Raw genomic sequence first — 7,577 nt, forward strand, 5'->3', positions numbered from 1 at the left:
GACAACCCAATCACCCACCCACCAGTCCCTTCTTCCAGCGTCCCTTCAACCACCGTCTGCCCCACCTGTGAGAGAGACTGGAGATCCCACATCGCAGTCGTCAGTCACGTAAGAACTCGTCTTTAATTTGGAAGCAAGTCATCCTCGACTCTGAGGGACTGACTCAGAAGGAAAAGAGGTATTATTTAATAAAGCTTTTATAAAATCTGATATTATATACGTGGAATAGGAGATGATTCCAGGTAGGTTCCCGGAAGCGGTCGTGAGGAATATGGTTTATGAGGAGGATAAGGAAGTAGAGGAAAACGCAATGGGGAGAATGTATGAGAAGATTGTGAGGGCAATGCCACAGGATTCGATGGATGAAATAAATGATAAAACCTCCAGAGGACGTCAAATGCATCCTGTATTTCCAAGCTTTCTGCTGGAGAGAGCAGAGGAGTCGGTCCAATTAGACCACTGCAACACTCATGGTTTCTTTGGGATATTTAGACCGTGGATTTTCAAGGCCTCAGCTGATCAGGAGTTTTGGAAGAGTATGTCCCCACAGCTAGACCACAACACGCTTTCGAAAGGGGTGTGGATGAATTTTAAATATCCAGAGTGGCTTGAAATGGAATTTAAATTGATCCATCAGCGGATTTTGACCATGATTGCTGTATGTAAGATTGTGCGAGTGGAGGTGGCAACTTGCTCAGTGTGTGGGACACGAGATGTGACTGTCCCATTTACTGGTGATATGTCCTCAATTAAGTGATTCTGATAATATGTTCGACAGTTGTGTGAGGTTTCCTTGCTGGGTGGGGTATGAAGAATGGGAATGGGAATCCCATGTATTAAATTTTGAGATGGAGATAGCAGGAGGGTCTGCCTGAGCGTGGCAATGTGGCGATAAATGCAATGTTCAGTTTGGCTAGATTAGTGATTGTGCAAAGACGGAATCTCCTTTTTGATAAGGGGAGGAGCATAAACCTAAAGGAGTAAGTTACATACATGCTAAAACATCATTTGAAGACTCTGTGGATGTTCTGTTTGCAAAGGAAGTTTAAGTAATAGATAATGATCAGTTTTTAATGTAAAATAGATTGGTAAATGTTACAGGAGACACATTAAACTTCAGGTTTTGTGGTTAATAAGTGGTTGAGGAATGACTGTGCGGCGAGGCGGAATGGATTTGGATGATACAATGCAATGATGCCGATTTATAAATGAATTTAATGTTGAATAAATCCAAATTGAACGAAATAAGGCGATAGACTACTGATCCATTGTTCACCACGCGAGGTTTTGAGTCATATCCTCATTTTTGTAGTGTTCAATGCTTTATGAGCCTTCCCAGACTGAGGGTAGTTCATTAACTGTTTATTGCCTGTCGGCAACTTATAAACTGTAAAGGTTGGAGAAAAATTCAAAGGTTCAGCACGTGAAAAAATAATGTTAATAAAAGTATCTGCAATATTTGGCTCATCGACCTGAAAGGGGAACCTGCGTTCTCCTCTCCACAGATGGCCATAGAAACATAGAAACATAGAAACATAGAAATTAGGTCCAGGAGCAGGCCATTCGGCCCTTCGATCCTGCACTGCCATTCAATAAGATCATGGCTGATCATTCAACCTCAGTACCCTTTTCCTGCTTTCTCTCCATATCACCTGATTCCTTTAGCCGTAAGGACCGTATCTAACTCCCTTTTGAATATATCTAACGAACTGGCATCAACAACTTTCTGCAGCAGGGAATTCCACAGGTAAACCATTCTCTGAGTGAAGAAGTTTCTTTTCATCTCAGTCACAAATGCCTTACCTCTTATTCGTAGACTGTGACCCCTGGACCTCCAGAGTGCTTCCAGAATGTTCTGAATAATTCCATTCTCAGCTTCTGCGCTCTTTGGCTTTGTGTTTTATGAAGTTGCTCCTTATGTAAGGAAAAGCGCAAAAAATACAGTGAAAATTGAAGAGAAAGTCGCCTTGACAGTGTGAGTCTTGATATTCAGGAGTAGAATTGTCGGCCCCTGCTCCAGATACCCGGGTTCAATTCCCGGCCAATGCACTGTTGCAAGTATCATTAAATTATTTCAGTAAACATATTAAATTCAAGAAGTTACACAAACCGCTGAGCTAAGAAAGGCAATGTTAAGACACTGTATCAAACGTTCCATTGATTTGATTTCCAGAGAAAAAAATGAGTGAAGGAAGGTAACTTAATCCCCTCACACCCGTGGCACAAACCTCAGGGAAACTGCTCGGAGCTTCCACAAGGAGAGAAAGGGTGGGCCCCGAGCGAGAATGGAGAAGGATTGGGTGGCAGGATTTTGGTTAAAGGTGGGTCGAGCCTGAAGCTGTGGTATAATTTTATGTTGTGATGTGGGTTTGAAGGGCGGTTGAGAGCAAGAGATGTCCAGAGGGCAGGACAAAATGACTGAGTGAGGAGCCAGCGAGGTGGAAGCGCAGGGAATGGAGCAGGAACTCGGGACCTCACAATTTATATCAGTCAAAGCCAAAAGCGAGAATCAGACCCCGAGACCCAGGAGCAGCGGGTAACTGTACCGCACAGATAACAGAGCTGACACAGATACAATCGCATTTTGTGAATATTTAAGGGTCAGTAGCTTGCCCAAGGACACAGCAGCCCCGTGCACTCATGGATAATAATTTCATTGATGGTATTCTCAGTTTCGATTCCCTGCCACGGTTGTTCTACACACTGGGAATAAAATATCCAACAGTGAAATGAATGGTCGGTTTATTTATCGTGAAATTCAATGAATACCAAACCTCGCTAGTTGTCATTACCCGCAAGTGCCGCTACTGTTCCAAAGTATGCGCTTTGTTAAAATATATAAGTTCCATCCTTTTTGTGCATTTGCTGCACCGTGCAAACTACCGCCACACCTCCAACCTCCTTTTTCTCTCCAATCGCCTTGAAAGTGTTGTCGGCTCCCAAATCTCGGCCCATCTTTCCTGGAACTCCAGGTTATATCCGTCCAATCTGCTTTGCACCACTGCCACAGTCCCGAAACGGCTCTTACAACAGTGACACATAACGTCCTACGTGACTGTGACAAAAGGTAAACTGTCCCGCGCCGTCCTTCTCAACTTATCTGCTGGAGTTGCCGTGTTGAACACTCCATCCTCCGCCAATGCATCTCCACCGCCGTCCAGCTGGATGTGACTGCAATCCCCTCGGTTGATTTTTATCTAACGTGTATTGCCACAGAATCGCCTGCAATAGCTTTTCATCCCGCTGTGGCACTATTAATTCTGGTGTCCACCAAGGAGCAATCTTTGGCCCCCTCCTATATCATCCACCTGCTGCAACGTGGCGACATCATCTGGAAACACAGCGTCAGATTCCACATGTACACTGGTGACATCCAGATTTACATCACCACCAGCGCTCTCCACCCTCCACTGTCTCCAAATGATCACAGGTCCGACATCCAGTGCTGGATGAGCTAACATTTTTTCCAACTATATATTGTGAATATTGAAGCCATTTTTTTCAGTCCAGGCAACAAGCTCTGTTTCCTAGCCATTCAGTCCAGTTCTCTGCCTGCCAACTTTTTCAAGCTGATACATATGGTTGGCAACTTTGTTGTCACATTTGACCTCAAGATGAGCCTCCCACCACATATCCACTCTATCACCAAGATCACCCATTTCCACTTCCATCTGACTGCACCGCCGCCTCGGTTCAGCTGCTGCTGAAACCCTATCTCTGCCTTTGTTGCCTCTAGACTTGACTATTCCAATGCGATGCTGGCCGGCTGCCCACGTTCTATCCTCCGTAAATTTGACGTCATCCAAAACTCTGCCGCCCGTGTCCTAACTAGTACCCAGTCGCGATCACCCATCACCCCTGTGCTTGCTGATCAAATTGACTCGTGGTGAAGCAATGTCTCTATTTTAAAATACAAATAAATAGTTCCAAATCCCCCCCGTGGCCTCGCCCCTCCCTATCTCTATAATCTCCTCCAGCCCCACAACCCCGCAAGATATCAGCGCTTTACTAGTTTTGGCCTCTTGAGTATCCCGGAGTTTAATCGCTCCACCTTTGGTTTAGTATTTGTTGCTGAAATTCGCAGACAATATAAACAACATATATTCAGCACACGCCCGCTGAGAATAGGATCAGGGAGACATGCTTACCTGACAAGCCCTTTAACCAATTAATCCATTGAGCCAATTCAAAATCAAATCTCACAATCTCTCGCAAGTAGCTATCAGCCACCCGTCACTTTCTGTTGGGATTCAGACCGTCAGTTACACTTGTCTATTTGCCTTTGAATCCCGATGCTGCATTTATCGACCAAACTGGGGCTAGGTTCATTATAATTAGTTCACTTGTTGGATTCGCAGTGACGTGGACTCTGAAGGACCAACTTGCTCAATGAAGGAAGACAATATCCATTAAAAAATCGACACTGATAACAAATGCGGTCCAGTTCACCATCGCTCAGTAAGTGGTCGGGGCCCAAAGGATGTGGAGACTGGGTTAGCTGTAAAACGTGTTGTTATCACATGATGGCAGGTTCGAGTTCTACCCCAGGGCATTTCACACACTGGGTGAGAATGTCTCCAGCGCGGGAGGGATCTCTTGTACACCCGACAGTTTCATAAATTCTCTGACCTGGTGTAATGGTAATACAAAAACTGGTTTCTCCAACAGAAGCTGACAGTTAATTTACAACATTGTTGATCTGTTCAAATGGGCTGGATTTTCAGCATAATGTTGCCAGGACTCCAACGGTTGGAAGGGGCAGGTGTTGCAATACTGCGCAGCGGCCAGAGGATGGTGCAGCAGTATCAGGTGTTGCTGTACTGCATTGCGCCCAGAAGTGCGAGCAGCTGTACCAGGTGGCGCAATACTGGTCAGCTGCCAGAGGAGGGAGCAGATGTACCAGGTGGTGCAATACTGAACAGCGACCAGAGGAGGGAGCATCTGTAACAGATGGTGCAATACTGGACAGAATCATAGAACCATGGAAATTTATCAAAAGAAGAAGGCTATTTCAGCACATCGTGTACACACCGGCCGACCAAGAGCTAACTAGCCTAATGTCACCTTCCAGCTCTTGGTCCCTAGTCCTGCACGTTACGGCACTTCAAGTGCACATCCAAGTGTTTTCAAATGTAGTGATGCTTTCTGCCTCTACCACTCTTTCAGGCTGAGAGTTCCAGATTCCACCACCCTCTGGTTCAATACATTTCCCCTCATATCTCCTCTAAACCTTCCCTCAGTTACTTTCAATCTATGCCCCCTGCTGGATCACCGCTCTGTCAAGGGAAACAGGTCCTTCCCAACCTCTCTGACCAGGCCCTTCATAATTTTATATACCTCAATCAGGTCTCCCCTCAGTCTATTCTGTTCCTAATGAAACAGACACAGCATCTCCAATCTTTGCTCATGGCCAAAATTCTCCAGTACAGGCAATATTTTTGTAAATCTGCTCTGTACCCTTTCCAGTGCAATCACATCCTTCCTCCAATCTGGTGTCCAGAACTACAGACAGTACCCCAGCTGCGGCCTTAACAGTGTATTAAAACGTTCTTGCTCTTGTGTTTTATACCTCGCCTAACAAAGGCAAATATTCCATTGACCTTCTGAACCACCTTACCTTCCTGGTCTGTTATCTTCAGGGAGAAAGAGGAGGGAGCAGCTGCACAAGGTGTTGCAATACTGCACAGCGGCCAGTGGAGGGAGCACCAGTACCCAACGCTCGCCGATCCTGTCGAACATACGCGGAGGCGGGAGGGGAGAGGGATTTTAACCCTGCCCGCGGGGTGTTCAAATCGATGTCTTGAACAGTTTCGAATGTAGGCATCTGTAACATGGTATTACAGAGATATACAAGATGGTAACTTTTGTGCAGTACTAGTTGAAATTACATTGTGGGAGAAAGACCAAGGTGGAACATGCTCAAAATTAATAGTGAATTCTTCAGGACTGACATCAGGAGAATGATCAACACTTAGAGTGGACTCCAGGCAGAGCGGTGATGGTAAAATCCCGGACATGATTTAGGAAATAACTGGATTGAGCAATGGGGTGAAACATGCAGTTATTCAGGAGGGCTGAATTAGATTGGGAAGAATGGACTTCCTCACGGGTAAGGATCATGGGATCAGTACGGCAAGGTGTGAGAAATGTGTCTGCCCTCTCCAGTTGCGTCATTATTTACATGAATGACTGTCTGCAAACTGAATAAGACTGTGACGCCAATCATCCTGATCATTATTTATCCCTCAATCAACATACCAAAGGACAGATTACCTGGTCAATAGCATAATGCTGTATGTGGGAGCTTGCTGTGCGCAAATTGGCTGCCGCGTTTCCTACAATACAACAGTGACTACACTTCTGAAATGCTGCATTGGCTGTAATGCGCTTTGGGACGTCCGAGGGTCGTGAAATGCGCAAAAACTTGCACGTGTTGCATCTGCTTCAGGAAGAAGAAAGTGTAGTGCGGGTTAAAGATCAAAATCAAATTCCAACCAAACTCGCTGACAGAAAGTGTATGTTGTTGAGGAGGCATTACTCGGGATTATTTGCACTGGCCGTCTGCCCACAGCGCTTCAGATTCACGCAGTTTTAATTGGGAACTTCACCATTTTTCCACACCAATAACCCGCCTGCAGGGGTACGGACCGAGAGCTGGTAATTGGGATTAGACTGGATGAACTTTTGTTGGACATAGAAACATAGACACAGAAAATAGGTGCAGGAGTAGGCCATTCCGCCCTTCTAGCCAGCAGCGCCATTCAATGAGTTCATGGCTGAACATGCCACTTCAGTATCCCCTTCCTGCTTTCTCGCCATACCCCTTGATCCCCCTAGTAGTAAGGACTTCATCTAACTCCCTTTTGAATATATTTAGTGAATTGGCCTCAACAACTTTCTGTGGTAGAGAATTTCACAGGTTCACCACACTCTGAGTGAAGAAGTTTCTCCTCATCTCGGTCCTAAATGGCTTACCCCTTATCCTTAGACTGTGACCCCTGGTTCTGGACTTCCCCAACATTGGGAACATTCTTCCTGCATCTAACCTGTCTAAACCCGTCAGAATTTTAAACGTTTCTATGAGGTCCCCTCTCATTCTTCTGAACTCCAGTGAATACAAGCCCAGTTGATCCAGTCTTTCTTGATGGGTCAGTCCCACCATCCCGGGAATCAGTCTGGTGAACCTTCGCTGCACTCCCTCAATAGTAAGAATGTCCTTCCTCAAGTTAAACGGCGCAGATATAATGGTAAGTACAACAGGGAATAGAATACGGCCAGGGTAATCTCCTGGACGAGTTTCGATCGATTGAATCGGCTGGAGAGGAATTTTCCCAGATGTTTTCTCCCTAAATTGGCTTGGGTTTTCATCTGCTTTTTCCTTTCCCAGGAGCTCACATGGCTTCGGTTGGGGTGGAGTTTAGATGTTTTTAGTTTAAGGGGTGTTGCAGTGGTGTGGAGTGGACTGGTTTGGCTGGGAGCTCTTTGTCTTTCCGTCATTGTTTATGGGTTGGTATATAACCTTCAGCGCTGCTGACAAAGGGCCGTGCGTCTCTTTATCAGCCAGCATGGACACGATG

This window comes from Pristiophorus japonicus, chromosome 32 (genome assembly GCF_044704955.1).
Source record: "Pristiophorus japonicus isolate sPriJap1 chromosome 32, sPriJap1.hap1, whole genome shotgun sequence".
In the NCBI taxonomy this organism is placed as follows: Eukaryota; Metazoa; Chordata; class Chondrichthyes; family Pristiophoridae; genus Pristiophorus; species Pristiophorus japonicus.